The 17500-nt window shown below is 30.3% G+C and overlaps 1 protein-coding gene across 3 annotated transcripts in view; it reads left to right on the top strand.

Moving 5' to 3' along the window:
• The window catches only part of LOC124422175 (putative uncharacterized protein DDB_G0288537), a 45034-nt gene that overhangs the window by 1420 nt on the left and 26114 nt on the right, over positions 1-17500 (top strand). The gene's annotated exons all lie outside the window — the stretch shown is intronic.

The following is a 17500-nucleotide window of genomic DNA, read 5'->3' as shown; positions in this document are numbered from 1 at the left end:
ATCTTAGATGTCTCTCTCGAGAAATTCCCTTCTTAGCTTTGTACCGTCTCGAGGAAGGCTTCTTTATTTTTTTATTATTATTTTTACATATTAGAATTAGATCCTTATATCCAATTTTTATCCAATTATTCTTCGAATAATATTATAAGCGTATAATATGTTTTTCGAGATATCATTGGTTTAGCTGGCAAATTTAACGTTTCATTCGAGTTTAATGCACTTTTCCGAAATTCGAAAACAATCGTAGAACGAGATTATGAATTTTCCTTTAGTTTGTTTCTACGAATTTAATGAAACATAAAGCTAATAGTAAATGTGAAAATATTTACTTCGTTCTAATCTCCCTTAATTTGCGTTATTAGTTACTCTTCTTTTTTTTTTTTGTTCTTTAGTTACACGTAGCATTATACGTTCATTTATCTAATGTCTTATAAATCATTCTGAAAAGACACGGTTGAGAAGGGTTGTTTCGCTACATGCATTTATGCATACTGCATTTACGTCATTTATCGTCTGTCTTACGTCATTTCTCGTACAAAACAAAATTTGTAATGTACCTACCCTACGTACGTATATTTCTGTATAAATATATCTAAAGTAGAATAATCACAATAGTTGAACCCGTTGCTATATGTGTATACATATACACACATACACACATTCATATGTAAATTGCATATATCATTTGAAAAGATTTAGTATTTATTATACACATGTATTATATATATATATATAATATATTTAAAAAGCTTATTATAAGACGTTAAGAAAGAACTTGTTATATATTCTCTGTCTCCCTATCAATATCTTTCTCTCTCTCTCTCTCTCTCTCTCTCTCTTTCTTTTCGCTAAAGAATAACCTCGGTAGTCGTTTCTCAGAACGTATATTATCAACGAAGCGAACCTTCTTTAAGGTCAAAGGAAGGTAATGTAGGAGGGTTAAAAGCCCGGTCGATCCTTCGATGCGCGACGACTCGAGTCGTTCTTTGCGCGAACGTAAACACTAGATCGGTCGATGACTGGTGCGCAATATACAATTTTTCCACGAATAATGAAAACACAATAGTCATCATTTTGTTCTTTTCAATCTCAATAAATCGTTCTTTTTCTCTTTCTCCCTCTCTCTTCTTTTTTTTTTTTTTTTATTATTCAGAATCTATCGTTCCGGACTGTGTTGTTTTTTCAAGTATCATTCAATCTTCACGTTGAACATAATATAAGCAATTTTAATTCTAACTAGAATTGATAAAAACAAACTCGAGTATTATTTCGTTATTCGTATAAAATGATTGATATAACATATATGTGTGTACATATTTTTAACAAGGTGTCCTTAGTAATAGAAAAGCATTGTAATATTTATGATCGTCCTTCGTGCGCCGTAATAAAATCGTAGTTAATACTTCACTGTATAGAGAAAATTATGCATAAAATTATCATACATTATTGTCTATAAAGAAGATATATGTTAGAAAAAAAATGTCGATATTAGAAATCACCAATCGATTCGTTAATTGGATACGAAGTATGAGTTATAATAAAATGGTAATATAATCTGTTCCTAAATGATATACAATTTAACAAATATAAATTTAATTATTGAAAGATATCGTACTATATTGACATTTGATTTTACAATTTATAGATTAATTTTTCGAGAAGAGATAAATCTCAATGTAATGAGAAATTTAAAGAAATTTTATCTGTTAGACTGTATTGTGTATATATATATATATATATATATATATATATATATATATATATATAATATCGAAAATAGATTAGAAAATATTGATTTAGAGTATGCTCTTTCATTTTCTTTTTTATCTTTTAAAATGCGGCGTACGCTTTTTTTTTTAGATAATCAGAAGAAGGTAAAACATTACGTTTCGCTTTTGCTCGACGTAAAACCATGTGCTTTCAAACTGGTAACGTCGTTGCGTTAGGCAAATGATTCTATTTCGGTACCTAAGAAATTTTCGTATTTATTCGGCACATGTTAAGAAAGGCGTGTTCTAGCAGAGTACCAAAAGCAAATGCTCGCCCTCGACTTTTATTCGAAATTCACCAATCGTGTAAAACAATTTGTTAAAACCTGTCATTATATTTCATAGATTTTATTCTTGCTAGAGGAATATTTTTCTTGGCTGGTAATATGTATGCATATGCATGTGTGTACGTAGATATACAAGACTTATGAGAGAAACGTAATTAGATTTTCTATTTCACGCAATACGTTTCTTAGATTCAGAATATATCTATGGATAGTTCAGAGTATTGTTGTCTTTGTTTAACTTCTAGTCATTAAATTGGCATGAAATAGCAAACCACGTAACATCCCACACGTAGAATGATATATAACGATATACCATTTGAATTTATCTATATAAATAACATCGGTAATGTTGACGATAGTTAAAAATTCTTTGAATAAACTTTGACATTTTTCAAGATTGAATAAATGTGAAAAAATTTATGAAGATCTTCTGTTATCGTTATAAATTTAACAATTATTCGTACGGGACACGTTGCATTTTTCTTAGATAGATACCTATTTGATATATATATATATATATATATATATATATATATATATATATATGTATATATTCAACATTTTTCTATGGTACATATCTACTATATACATATATGCATAATACATAATATATAATACATAAAATCTACTGCTACGATGCGCGTTAGAAAACAAAAAGAGAAGAAAAACAAGAAGAGAAAAGAAGGAAAAGAAAAAAAACAAAACTCGAACGTTCGTATCGATGAATCATGAAAATTAGTCTTGATAGAAGAGATTCTATTTGAATCTTACAAGCAAAAGATAGTAAAAGCGGCAACTCGAGCGATATTATCTTTGGCACAGATAACGGATCTTTTAAATGGCGTACTAAAAATTCGATACTACACAGGAAACAATGGCAAAAGGTCGTCATCAACATACGAACATACCTACATACATACATATATACATACACCCAAACACATACACACACACACATATATATATATATATATATCGATGATACAATGATGATTGAGAATAGGAGGAAGAGAAGGAGAAAAAGTCGATCGAAGGTCAGAGAAGGACATTCGAGAGTAGGTTGGTAGATAGGCAGTCGCTATGAGATTCGATCGAATCCATATCTCGAATCGGAGGATTAATCGACGGGTTTTGACGACGATGGCAAATCAAACACTCTCACGTTAGCGGCTTCGAAGAGCTTTAGCGCGTCGAGTGGCGAGTGTTCGACACACACACGTATCGTGGGTGCAGCTGAAGCTTTTCCGTGACGTGGCCGGAGCTTTTAACGACATAGAGTATGCTCGGCTTTTGGCAATGTTTGGTTTGGCCGTTGCGTATATTCTATTAAGTCGAGACGAATCTCTTTCTAATTCTTGCCTACTTCGAAATCATTTCTAGACAAGCTGACGGTTGACCTCATATAATGTCGTGAAATTTTGACGAGAAGAAACAGCCGTAGAAAATGTCAATCTATATTTATATATATATATATATATCTTTTTGTCTCTATTCCATATTTCAATATTCACGCATATGCGATATGTTGTATTTTTGTCTATATGTATATGTATGTACAGACAGTAATCGTTACACACTTGATTCGCGTCATTCTTCCTCACACCAACTTGTCTACTCAAACTAGTATATTCCAAGTGTTATTTACTTAAAATACCACCAAGCAAATATCTTGATGCTCTCGTCAATATTTGTATCGTTGAGAACGGATTCGCTTATTCTTACATTTTTATCGCGAAGATCTGAAGAAAAAGAAAAAGAAATAGAAGAAGAAGAAGAAGAAGAAGAAAAAAAAGGGGAATGGTATTGTAAGATACGAGTAACGTCGACCGAATAAAATGCGACTTATGCGTGCATTTATCCATAAATCCTGAAGACAATGTTATAAAATAAAAATTGCCTTATCTTCTTCACGAGAATTTTTATGCAATGTTTTCTTTTTCCTAAGTCCTGTTGGGATTTCTATGTTATTGAATTTTTATGTATCTTTGGGTAATACGAAAGAAACATATCTTGAGAGGATAGAAAAAGATTTTTCTATTTGAAGACTCTGGATATTGATACTTTTTTTATCTTTCTTTTCTTTTTTTTTTTTTTTTTTTTTTTTTTTGTATCGATACTATGACATAATATAATTTAATTAGATCTTATACAATTTTAAACAATTAAAAAATTCAATATCACTCACACTATACGATGTTAATAGTATTTTACTTTAAAGAATGATAAAATACGCATTAAACTAATGTGTCTTCATCCAATATTGTAAGGTTTAAATCGAGCCATTGACAATTCTATTTCTTTCATTAGCATTTCCCATACCTCTACATTTCTACGACGTTCTTCTCCGATTACAGTCGATCAACATGATTTGTTAAAGCTTTAAAGGTTTCTTCCTACCTTTAGAGACGATACGACAGCAACTGAACGATAATTTTTACACGCGACATCGATCTAAAACGATTAGGAACGTTTTAGAATTCTCTCGTTTGATAAAACAATATATATTCTAATTTATTAGATATATTATTCACCATAAATTTAATTCGAACGTAATCCGATATCACATAATACGCTTCTATTTTCTTACAAATTTTGCAATAATTATAAATAATTTCTCGTAAAATTGTTTCTCAATAAATCAATAATAATCTATGCTATAACAATAGAAACACGATCTTATATTTACATCGTCCATGAAATGTTAATGGAAGATTTCGTCGATCAAAATTGCTTTTAAGAACAAAAGATTAAAGTATTCTCGAAAATGTAAATTAGTAACAGCTGTACGAAATATGTCTATGTACGAAAATTCGTAGATGAGATATTCTCTTTCAATAGAAAGGTGAATCGATTTCGAAGAAAGACGACGAAACACATACGATCTGCTGGCAGTTCGAAAGGTCACTCGCATGACCCATATTCGATTCGAACGCGACGCAATATTCATACAAGAGCATACAGAGACTCGTGTGAACTCTAACTTGACGTATGTACATATATATGTCCGATGATAAAGATCATTTCAAAAGTGTTATTCTGTCGTTGAACGTAATAGGGGAACTACTTTTTATAGACGTGATCCGATCGTTCAAAAAGCTTTAATTTTATTTACAAAATGTTCCGTAAAGTTTGATCCATAGTATACAATTGATACGTGAATATTTTTTTTTTTTTCTTTTTTCATTTCGATTTTTTGTCATCTTTTTTCAGAACTGAAAGAATTAAATAGTGCACATAAATGTTTTAATACATGGTACGAATGGAAAAACGAGGAAAAAATATTTCCTGTAATTAATATAAAAGTGACGAGATAGAGTGACGAGTCGAGTCTTTTGAATTGCGTCTCTTCTCTATAGAACTATGTAACACATTTAAATACTCATATCCATTCGTCATAATAGAAGTTTTTTTCCATCGATCGAGTTTTGCTAGAACGAAACGTATTCAAGTGAAATATTATTCTTATCTGCATGAAATTTCAAGAGAGAGAGAGAGAGAGAGAGAGAGAGAGAGAGATAGAGAAAGAGAGAGAGAGAGAGAGAGAAAGCATTCGATCAAAAAGAATGCAATTTTGTTGTATAAAGCTTTTCTTTGATAATCGTGTCCTTTTCGAAAGATATCGTCTTGATAAGAAAAGAAAAGAAAAAGATAAAAGGAAAAGTCATCGCGTCGTTGAAATTTTCTCGTTCTTGTGAAAGACTATCTCGAAAGGACAAACCTTTATTGGTACTCATAAAATTGACTCTTGGGATTTTTGGTATCCTGCTTTGGTGACATTTTTTCTTTTCTCGAAGGGTGTTAACAATTTGATTCTCACGAGAGAGTGTAAAAGAGAAAGAGATAGATAGATAGATGGATGGACGGATAGATAGATAGATAGATAGATAGATAGATAGATAAATAAATGGATATAGAAGGGAAAGGGAAAGAGAGAGAAGGGGACAAAGGATAGTCATACGTTTTTATTTGGAATCTTTCGTTGGTATTTTGTCGTCCCATGGGATTATCGATCTGTCGTTATCCTTTGGATTTTCCATTACCCATCGAAAAATATAACTTCTCGTTAAGTTCGCAGCACCCTTTATTTTCATTCTTCTCTTTTATGTTTTTTTTTTCGGCCTCTTCTTTTTTTTCTTTTTCTTTTTCTTTTTTTTTTCCTTTCTTTCTTTTTTTCTCTTTTTATCCATGACTGACCACAAGAAAGATATACGGATATCCTCGGACTCCAATTTTATTTCTTTCTCGACCGAAAACCTTTCACAGGGTCAACAGGTTCCGGTATCAACTTTTCCTCTGCTCATAGTACCGAGAAGATTTTTTAATCACGTTACTTTGCCTCTCGTATATGGGATGGTACTATCGAAACTTTTTAAACCGTTTCATTTATGTACATATTTAATAAATGGAAATTCGTGAATCGTGTAAAATTCTTCATGAGCGACGAAAATATGATAGGTGGTATGGATAGAGAGAAGGAAAAAGGGAAAAGAAAAAGGGAAGGAAAATGAAAGAATGCGAAAAAAGTAGAGTCCTTTTAAGTTATGCTCTTTTCGTTAATTATGCATCGCGCAAATGTACGAAGTAGAATAATTATAATTAAATGGATAGTGGACGAGTTTAAAAGTGGGTGGCGATAAGGATGACATTTCAGATTGAATTACATGAGAGACTCTGCTCGGTTAAAATGTCGCAAGAAAACATATATGTGTTAAAATATGTATTGCCTTTAGAAAAATATTCAACCTTTTTTTTATATTATATTGACATATCATATGTCATTTCATTAATTGATAATAATCGTAATTGCGATACTATCTTTAGTTCTTATTATTCTTTTTTAAAGGTAGTGATATCTTTTACTATTGGATAATATCGTATATAAGAAATGTCATCAGTTCTCGCAAAAACATAGCTTTTCCATTATTTTTTAACAATAATGTTAAAAGTATGATAAGTATCAAAAATCAATTACACGCGAGTCAAGATGAAAATCTAAGTTCTCGCGAAATTTTTTTCCCTTTGTGAACAAAAAAAGAAAAAAAAGAAAAAGAAAAACGAGAAAAAGAAGAGCAGAAAAGAAAAAGAAAAAAGTAAAAGAAAAAAAAAAAGAAGAAGAAGAAGAAGAAAAAGAGTCATGCCTTTTTTTCTCTCAAATAAAAATGATATTTCATATAAGCAATAAATATTAATAGCAATCATCTGACACATCATAAATAGCAACGGGCATTCTCATAGTAATTTTCATTGGATTTTTGATCGAGTTCGTTCAATAACGAAATATCGTATAACGGAATTATAGTTTATAAGGCCACTCAAAAGGGAACGAAGAAATCTCTTGTGTTCGTTCATGCGGGCCTTATCGATGTCGAGCTTTAACGCGAGAGTCCGACGGAAGCTTTCTATTCGAGTCTCGTCAAATAACTACCCTAGTGTAACTCTGTAGATAAGATCGCTACTTGAGTCTAGGATATCGAACAAAACATGGCCGCAATAGGCCAATATCGATCATCTCTTTTTCTCTTACGTGAACTCGATGCAACAGTTCTCTCCCTTTCTCTGTCTCTCTCTCTCTCTCTCTCTCTCTCTCTCTCTTTTTTTCTCTTCTCTCTTTTCATTTTTTATTTTTAGAAATAAACTTTTCTGACGTTAAGAGAATTTGTTCGAATTTATTCAATCTCTCACATTCATTGATCTATTAATTCGTTCGAAACAACCGATTTTTGTATGTCAATGATGTATAATATAAATTAATAACTCACCATCAGTTAAAATATTGGAATATAAAAATATTATATATATATATATATATATATAGGGGATTATAATCTTTTCTTTTTATATATATATAGATAACTAAAGTCTATATAAAAATTCATTTGATCATGTCTGCAAGCTAAATCTACCTTTGGGATTATATATTCATATCGTATTAGTATTTTATTTTTATATTTATCAAGGCTAGTTTTTCTTCAATTTCTCTCTCTCTCTCTCTCTCTCTCTTTCTCTCTCGTTCTTTCTTTCTTCCTACTTTGAATTTTTTTGCCAAATCAGCAGAAGCTTGAAGAAAATTTTTTTTTCTCAAACCTTCCATTATCAACAAGTCTGTCCCTTTTTCGCAAAGGCATCGACTATTTGTCAGAGGCCTCCGTTTGCCAAGAAACAATTGGGAATCGATGTGAATAGGAGGTTTGAGGAAGAAAGGAGTAGGTTGAATTTGGATAGGGTAATGAGGGTGAAACCGCTTGTTGCATCTTGTTACTTGCAGGCTGTACAAGTTTTGTACGAATCATCTTTCGAATATCTCAAAGGCGTATTCATTTGACTTCGAAGTTTATTCTCGATTAACGGACACTATTGTACGTCGTTCTAGAACAACGTTTTCATGCTCGAACTTTCTATTGCTTGCTAACTTCAATTGTAGACATATTGTGACGTTACTTTGTGACGTAATCACGTTCTATCCGAACGGATTTAATCAAGTTGCGATACCTTATCGACGTTTCTCTACAAAACTCTGTGAGAATCGTACAATCGACTATGATTATTTCTTAATTTTTGTTTATTCTTTGTAATAAATAAATATTGATTAAAGCTAATTGATCGGTAAATTCGATACTTAATGAATATATTTCTTAGCTTTATAAACTATACAATTTTCAATATTTCCTACGTAATTATACCTTTTAAACAATATCTATGAATCTATGATTAAACGACGATTAAATTATGATCTTATCGGATTTTATCGAATCGATCTTAATGTATTAGAACCTTTTAACGTGTTACACGCAGGGGATTATAATCTTTTCTTTTTATAAATTACATAAGTGTTAATTACGTCGTGCATGAATGAAATGCCATCGTAAAAATACGTGTAGGTAAAAGTATGAGAAGAAATGAGTTCATAGTCAATCTTTTCCGTCGACATAAATTTCATGTTTTCACCTGCTGCGCATGAGTGCCTCTCGATCTAATCGAGAATATTTAGATTTATATCCAACGTATTTTTCCAGTCTCTAAACAGCCCTTATATATATATATATGTCATGCTTCGTTGATTTGTATTTAATGCATTATAAAAAATATACAACATATACGTACCATACAATTATCATCATACACGACACTTGTAGGTATATAAAAGAAATTCCCCAGAGATATTATATTTCCCATAGAAAAAGAAATATGAATCTTCTTCATTCTTTATCTTTTCTTTTTTTTCTTCCTTCTTCTTTTTTTTTTTTTTTTTTTTTATTCCTTTTCAAACTTGGCACTGAGACGATATAATATTTCAAGAATTTAATCGCATTGGCTCCATCCCAGAGTTTTCACCACCCTTAGATTTCTATCGCTAAATTACACATTACTTCCGTGTACATAGCGAGTTAAACGTATTGTACTGGCCTTCTCCTCCGGTGTTATAAATAGCAACATTAAGAACAAAATACGAAATTATAACGACGCCAAGAATTTTCTCTCTTGTCGATTGAAAGACAGTATGAAAATTAACAAAATTAATATTATTGTAATCGTTCTTGTCTTTTTCGATCGACTTAATTTATTTCTCTATAATATTGTGCAATAACATTTTTTCTTTCTTTCTTTCTTTCTTTTTTCATATCTATAAATAATTTGTATTTTTAAAATGGTAAACGGTAAGATATCGTAATACTCGTTTGAAAAATTTCCTTGTTATATAAAGAATATAAAATGTATTTCAAAATCATTTTACTTAGAAACAATGTACAATATATAACGAAAGGATGACAGATAGATGATGGATAATATTTTACGATTCTTTCATTCGATTCTTTTAATTTAATCGCCATATAGATATAAATCATATACGTAACATACAGTGATGAAAAAATATAGCGAATATATCCATCTTCGTCGTAATTGTTTATAACGATTATCTTATTTTTTTTTATTATTTTTCTCTTTCTTTATATTTTTCTTTTTTTTTCCTTTCCCTTTTTTTTCTATTTCTTTTTTAACAAATATATTTCCTATTAAGCTTAATCAACGGTAAAGTGTTCGCGTGCGTCACGTTTCAAGAACGAAATGTTTGAAAGGCGTACGTACCGACAACCTCGTTTCTAGTTACTTAAATGAATGTACATATTTCAAGTACAGACGTAACTCAAGTATATACGTATGTGCATACGTACATGTATATACGTACGTATATATACGTATTATACTACGTTCATTCGGCATAACATCAAATGCAGGATTATCGGTGAACCTTTCGTGAACGATACTCACAAGCTACGCTTTTGGATTGTTGCTAGCTCAGTGCTTCTCGTTTAAAGCGGTTTCAACGTATGCTTTACATGCTCATCCCGTATCACGTCAACTTCGATGCGGCTTGTTTTCTAATTACATACGTTACGATGCATTCGAATATATGTATATATATATATATATATATATATATATACACGCACACATACACATCGAGAACTATCATCTGGAACTATCATTGAAATTTCTGTTTATTCGTGATAACAAGCCCAAACGATTTCAATGTGACCTCTGATTTCCTCTTTTTTTCTCTTATTTTATTTTACCCAAAATTATGATATCTCGATAAATACATCTATATGATATTTCGTAATTAATAATTATTAAATGGACGAATTAAGAGAGAGAGAGAGAGAGAGAGAGAGAGAGAGAGAGAAATGCATTCGCTATTTTTAACTCAAAATAAATTAATTCAAAAGAGATGCGGATTATCTTACAAATTATGTAGACCTGTTACGAAAATTTCCTCCTTAGGAAGATCTATTGTAATTATAATTAATACAGCAACACCAACAATTACTAAAACATTAATTATGTTTCCCATTATATTAAGTCATAGTCTTAGAGGATGAATAGAACGACATTATATTCCATTCATCGAAATCACTAAACTTAGTATTAAACAACATTGATCTATTCCAAGTTCTCTAAGACTTAAATTAAACTTCTCGGAGTAAGGATTATACCGATTCGATCGGATTATCGAAATCCATGAAACAACGTGATAAAAGTTAAACGATTTTCCTATTTGTCTTGGCTCGATGTCAGATGCGTAATGTAAAGATCGACAACCCTTTAACACTGTGACATACTTAACCATTGGAGATTCGCCAAGATATTGATTTCAATTGTATACAAGCGAAACTTTCGTGCCTGTAAAAAGCATATTAGCTTTCACATTTCGTTGTATTAATTAACGAATAGGTATATCTCGAAATTTTCGAGAGCATAGTCGATATTCGAGTAGTAATAATCGCGAGGGTTTTAATGAATGAGAAAAAAAAAAAGAAAGAAAAAAAAAAGAAAGAAAAGAAAAGAAACAAGAAAAAAAGATAAAAGAGGAAAAGGAAAGGAAGGAAGAAAAAGTGAAACAAGAAATGTAGGTCAACATTTGGCTTAATTTTCGACGATATATTTAATAGTTTTCTCTTTTTTTTTTCGTTTTGTTTTGTTTTCGTTTTTGTCAATTGTTATATGAGTAAGAGTATCTTTCTTTTTTTTTTCTTTTTTTTTTTTTTTTATAGTTAATAATTAGTAAAATTTATCAGTGACAATCGAACATAAACTTCTTCAGAAAAAGATTCGTGCATCAATAGTGTATAATTTGAAAACGTTTCGTTTCGTTTGTTCTCCTACAAACAATTTCTTTCTTTTTTTCCAAGTCTCTAAGAAATGCATGAAAATTAACGAATGAAAAGATTTCAAAGGCATTCTCTTCCTACGAAGGTTCCACTTGAGATCCAAGGGAAAGCCTTCTCTTATCCTGGTTACCTCGTAACGACATGGAAAAAAAAAAATCTACATTAACCGAATCCTACTCTGAGTACTGCTTGACCTCAAAGCGGATTTTAATGTTTGAAGGAGGTCACTAGCCTCTACACTATGTTATACATATGTATACCTGTTAGAGGCAAGTTACTTATTAGCCATTCCTATAATTTACAACATATTGATTGCAGCAATCATATTTTTTTTTCTTGTCTTTTGTTTTTTTTTTGTTTTTTTTTCTTTTAATTATTCTCCTCAAACTTTTGAAGCGTGACATTCATTAATGTTATAATTTTCCTAATTAAACGTTTTAGAACGAACATTTTTAATTGCTCGTGGTCCATTTCTTCTTAGATCACTTTTTTTTTTTTATATACGCACGTCTACGTGTATGAGATTCTTAAATAATGTAATTTTCGTTAGATTCGCCTTTAAAAGTTAATTAAAAATCGTTATGAATATTACGAGGGAATAAATTGAAAAATACCAAAGTTCAAAAAAGATTAAAAACTTGATCTACGATATGAAACAATATGTATATGTATGTATGTGTGTACGTAAATTTCGTTTTGAGTAGATAACGAATGTAAGTTCACTTTGAAAACGGGAATATAAAATGAATTCCATTGTAAGTGGATTGTGTCATAAAGGCCGTTTTTATGTAAATTGTAAAAGAATACATTTTTTTATAATTCATGGATCAGTAAGTAGTAATATGTCGCGTCATGAAGAAATATGAGAAGATAAAGGACATGGTTCATAAATGATGATCATTCTGCCTTGTAGGCAGTAGTAGGTGGTATTTCAATTTAGCTCGTTAAAAAAAAAAAAAAGAAAAAGAAAAGAAAAAAAAAGAAAAAAAAAATAGGCGATACTCGATTAGACAAAGTGAAAATTTTCTTGATTCGAATTCATCAAAACTAATGTTTTCTTTCTTTTTCGGTTTTCTTTCCCTCATCTTTTTCTGATACACAATATCAATACCGCCTACTCGATAAGTAAAAATATTAGCCCGTTTATTAGACGTTTCGTATGTTTTTACACGTCAATGCGATTTTTTTTTTTTTTTTTTTTCATGGAAGTATCAAAGAGAAAGCATGTGTAAGTACGTACGTAGATAAAGAAGAAAATAAATGGATTTTTTTCTCTCTTGGAATAACGTCAAAAATTATTATTTACGAGGGAATAACTTTTTTTAAAACGTATAAAATCCTTCAACAATTGTAAAGAATTTTATAGAAATAAATATCTCTTGTATTAAGAGTATAATAAACGATAGTGATTTTTCATTGTATTTAAAAAGAATTTTTTATCGCATTTTCTTATAAAGATATAATAGATATATTATATATATATATATATATATATATATATATATATATATATATATATCTTTTATCTTTATATATCTTTTTTTCCTTTTGATATTATTTATGTACGTTTTATCGTTGTAACAGGATTTGAAAAGAAGTAGACATTATATGTATAAGAAAAGAAATGCATATATTAAATATACATATATATATATATATATATATATATATATATATATATATATAATTTACATAAGTAACTTGTATATGTATCTACATATTTCAGTTCTTTTGAATTCTTGAACTCAGACTCGGACTCTTTTTTTGCGTACTATCGCGTATCGTCGGTAACACGCCCTAGAACGATTTACTGAAACACATTTTAGCTACCCTCTAACGCACTTCGTCTCCTCTTACTCGTATATCCATGACTTTTTCAAGGCTTCTTCTCCTTTTTCCGAAGCATTTAGGATCGTCGTAGACGACCTCGCCATTAATTTCCTCCTCTATTCGCTCTGTACGAAAGCATCGTGGCGCCGTATGTTCACACGAACAACATAGCCAATATATTCTATACAGAAGAATCATACGCATGAAAAGACAAACGTATCTATTTAAAATGTACAAATTGTAATTTCTTTAAGAAAGTATATTCAATTTTTGATTAGATATGTCTTTTAGTCATTTTGACAAATATAAATAGAAAAACAAAAAAAAAGAAAAAAAAAAAGGAAAAGAAAAAAAGAGAAAAGAGAGAAAGAAACAGAAAAGAAACGTGAGAGATGATCAAATAAATTTGTTCATCTTATTCTTTTACAATTGATATTTTTGAAAGATTTACGAAATAGTATACACGATTTAATCATTAAACACGTATTCACAGATATTTTTGAAATACTCGACAATGTTCAGAATCTATTTGTAAATTGCACGTTTCCCAAATTAGAGATCTTATCAAAGGAACATCTTATATAAAGGTTTCTTTGCTAATGCGTGTGATGCATATAGTGCACTATCTGTCTCGTGTACTTTGCGTTTGCGTTTCACTAAAGGGAATGAGGATGGTTTATTGATCGAGAGAAGCAACGCAGGAAATGGTTCTGCGTTCTATACATTGTGATTGGCGGGAACGAGAGAGTATTTACCGTTAAACCTTCCTTCTTTTCCTTTTTCCTTTTTTTTTTTTTTTTTTTTTTTATCATCCGACCCTCGATCGACCTCTTTCCTTTATCTTACTCTCTTTTCTTTCTTTTTTTCTTCTATTTTTCTTTTATCTATCATATACACTCTCATTTCTTCTCTAGTGCTCGTTCGATTTCTCTCTCTTTCTCTCTCTCTCTCTCTTTTTAATTTTCTTCTTCTTCTTTGTTATCATCGTCATCGCCATCATTTTACAAATAATCGTACAATCGATCGTTTTATTTCACGTTGATCATTTAGCCGTTCCTTCTTTTCAAATTCATCGTCAAAATTATGTTTGCGTCATTACGTAAGTTATCGAGAAAACTGAAACACTCCTCCTTCTCCTCCTCCATCTCCTCCTCCTTCTACTCTTTTCCCTCCTCTTTCTCCTCATACTTACTTTTTAACTTCGTCGCTTTAATACACCCACTTTCTTATTCTTCTTTGCATAGAGTCTACTTTCTTTTTTCTCTTTTTCTCATTCCCTCTCTCTCTCTCTCTCTCTCTCTTTCTTTCTCTCTTTTTCTTTCCCTCTTTCTGTCTCTTTCTCTCATCCCCAAGTCGAAGCGATTGGATTATATTCATGGAATCTAATATGAAGACAAAAGACAGAGTTAATGCACGACGGAAGTGACTTTACCCTTTTATCCAATAAACGGCAAATCCTTTGAATTGTTACTGTACGTAAAGTAGTATTGAAAAAAAGTGTATACATAACGACGGAAATAGGGAAAATATGTTTCATTTCATTGAAATGTGATTAAAAAAAAAAAAAAAAAAAAAAAAGAAAAGAAAAGAAAAGAAAAAGAAAAAAGACAGAAAAAGAAGAAGAAGAAAAAAAAAGAGGCAAGAAAAATCATTGGAGACGAGCCTCTATAATTGAAAATGATTTCTTGAAATTCTTAAAGATTTGTCTATGTTTTAGGAAAAGTTTCATTTCAAAAATTTGATGGAAATTAATATAACAAGGATCGGTTTCAGATAGGACAATTTTCTCATGAATAAACAAATCCTTTTCCGATATCAAAATTGTATTTTCCAATTATGAAACAATTATCAATGTGGATATAACAACGCGCGCATCGCCGGATAAAATTTAATTAATATATTTTTTTGAAATATTATTTATAATTTTTATAACGTATAATTCGGATATATTTATAATTAATTATAGAAGTTTATTAAATATTTTCTATTGGAATATAAATTAAATAGGATATTAAAATTTACGAATATAGAATATTTATATTTTGAACGTTGTCGTAGAAGTATAAATTTCCTATAAAACGATTAAATAATACTTCTCATAGAAACGAGTGCAAGATTTTCAAATGTGAATCCGAAAATGAATACGAATTTACGAGGCTCGTATCTTTTCTCTCTCTTTCTCTCTCTTTCTTTCTCTCTCCCTCTCTGTCTCCCTCTCTGTCTATTTCTTTCTTCCTCCCACTTAATTCTAGCTTAGGGTTTCATCATTATTTTGTAGTAAAAAACTTATGAAAAAAACTCTTTGATATAGGATGAAACTCGAACAGTAAAGAAGTAATTAGCTCCATCAAATTGTACTACTTTCAAATTGTAGTACTTTCCTTCTAACTTTAATTCATTTTATCTTCGTATTTTAAATATTTTTCTAATTGAAATTTTTATGTTTTCTTAGAACAACGTAATCGTTATAATAAATTCAAGATGATTCATATTCGAAAATTAAACGAAAATTACGTGATACTTCGAATTCATATGTTGTGAGAATAAAACAATAACGAATAAAATTAATTTACTCGACAGTACTTATTATGTTAATGGAAAAAAAAATGGCTGTTAATTCATATCGTATGCACTGCATGCATCTGCGCTTATGAATTAATATATGTGCATATACATATATATATAAATATTTTTTCTTTTTTTTTCGTACGCAAATCTATGTAATCGCGTTATCTCTCTCTCTCTCTCTCTCTCTCTCTCAATGTCTGTCTCCTTGTCTCTCTTTTTTACTCTTATTATTTGCAAGTTTTCTATGTGCTCATTACGAAAGCCATTTAAAGATAAAGATTTTCAACAAAGCGTAGATTATCTTTTGTAGCGACGATGATAAAAATTTGCCGAGTAAAAAAAAGATTAGGGAGAGGTAATTTTGACTTTTACAGAGAAATACTAAATAAAAGTCGAACGAATGTATGTTCTTTTGTGAAACTTAGTAGGTATTGTTTTTTGTTTTAAATAAACTTCATTTAATTAATACTATTTTTGATTTTACACTTTTTCCTTGAACGTTGTCTAATTCAATTAAATACGTTTTATTTGATATATATCTGCCTATATATCAGAAATACCACAACAATCAAATCTATATCTTGAAATGTCCTGAATTAATGGCAATTAATTAATTAGTAGGTAAATTTATATTCATCCACTAGCAATAGACATCAATTTCGTAATTATCGTCTATACCTCTATAAGTATGAATAATCTTTAGTCGCTTAGGTCATGTGCTCTACAAAAATTAATGTGCGAGAGTTGCCATGTTAACGCGAGATTATATATTTTTATGTTCGATCGATCAGAATTGTAGATATTGGGTATAAAATTACATGTGGCCAAAGTTAGCCACACACATTTAGAGAGTTATCTACACAATATTATCTATAAAAGCTGATATAAAGTGGTCAATATTATTCACCTTTAACCTTTCATTCGATTTCTCTCTCTCTCTTTCTCTCTCTCTCTCTCTCTCTCTTTGATTTTTTCCTGTTTTTCTTATTTTCTTTTTTTTACCAGTTCTTTCTTTTTTTTTTTCTTTTTTTTTTTTTTTCTAAGCAAAAATATTCTCTGAGGAAGTCAAGCTTGACCGATATCGCACGTGACACATTACTTTATTTCTAGTACGTAATATCACTGTGAGACACACCTTGCGAGGCACGCCATTGACTTTAAAGTAGGTTTTATCACAAGTTCCAAGTTTCCGACTGGACATGACCTGTTTACAAAGTACGAAGCATTCCGATAAATTACAAATCTTCTCTTTTCCAACCTCCTACCTTTCATCGAAAATCATCGAACAAATTGAGTTACGACATACGTTCTTTTTCCTTCGTAAATTCATGATATTTTCTGATTTTTATATTGCACGAGCATCCGTACCGAGTATGTA

Source organism: Vespa crabro, chromosome 2, assembly GCF_910589235.1.
Source record: "Vespa crabro chromosome 2, iyVesCrab1.2, whole genome shotgun sequence".
In the NCBI taxonomy this organism is placed as follows: domain Eukaryota; kingdom Metazoa; phylum Arthropoda; class Insecta; order Hymenoptera; family Vespidae; genus Vespa; species Vespa crabro.
The sequence above is the reverse complement of the archived record's forward strand: the minus strand, read 5'-3'. Positions and strand labels throughout refer to the sequence as shown.